Source organism: Limulus polyphemus, unplaced genomic scaffold (assembly GCF_000517525.1).
Source record: "Limulus polyphemus unplaced genomic scaffold, Limulus_polyphemus-2.1.2 Scaffold166, whole genome shotgun sequence".
NCBI classification, from domain to species: domain Eukaryota; kingdom Metazoa; phylum Arthropoda; class Merostomata; order Xiphosura; family Limulidae; genus Limulus; species Limulus polyphemus.
In genome coordinates, this window is record NW_013665776.1 from 566,763 (window position 1) to 567,470 (window position 708).

Genomic DNA, 708 nt, shown 5'->3' on the forward strand with positions numbered 1-708 from the left:
CCAATGATAATTCTGTCCAAAAATGGTTCACGCGCATTACGCGCCAGAAGAGACGAAACAACGCTCACACGTTGGAAACGATGATCATCGGAGAGTTCGTGAGGCAACCAATCGCCTTCTTTAATGAGTTTTCCCATATTCCTTAGATGTTTACATATTGGTTCATGAGAGACATGCAATTTCAGGGCCATTTCACGAGTGTGTTATCTTGGGTTAGACTCAACAAGCGTCTTCAGATCATCAATATCAATTCCAACATGTCGGCCCCTGCCATCCCAGTTTTTAAGGCTAAAGTCACCCGAACGAAATTTGCTTAACCATCGTTGACATTTACGAACGTTTAAAACATTTCCATAAATTTCTTTGATACTCTTTTGGCTACAGAGGCGTTGTTTCCCTTTTTGTATTCAAACAGCATTACATACCAAATGTATGTCTCGTCGTGTGCCATCACTATAAGGGATTAGAATATAGTAAACTTTACACATCATACAGTTTGTTTGTTTGCAATTAAGCACAAAGCTACACAATGGGCTATCTGTAGTCTGCCCACCACGGGTATCGAAACCCGGATTCTAGCGTTGTAAGTCCGCAGACATACCGCTGTGCCACTGGGGGTCACATTATATAGGCTACACTAGAGTGACGTTTAGACGATTCGTTTAACTATTATACGTGATGTACGTTTTTTTTATTTTATTTTTTTTT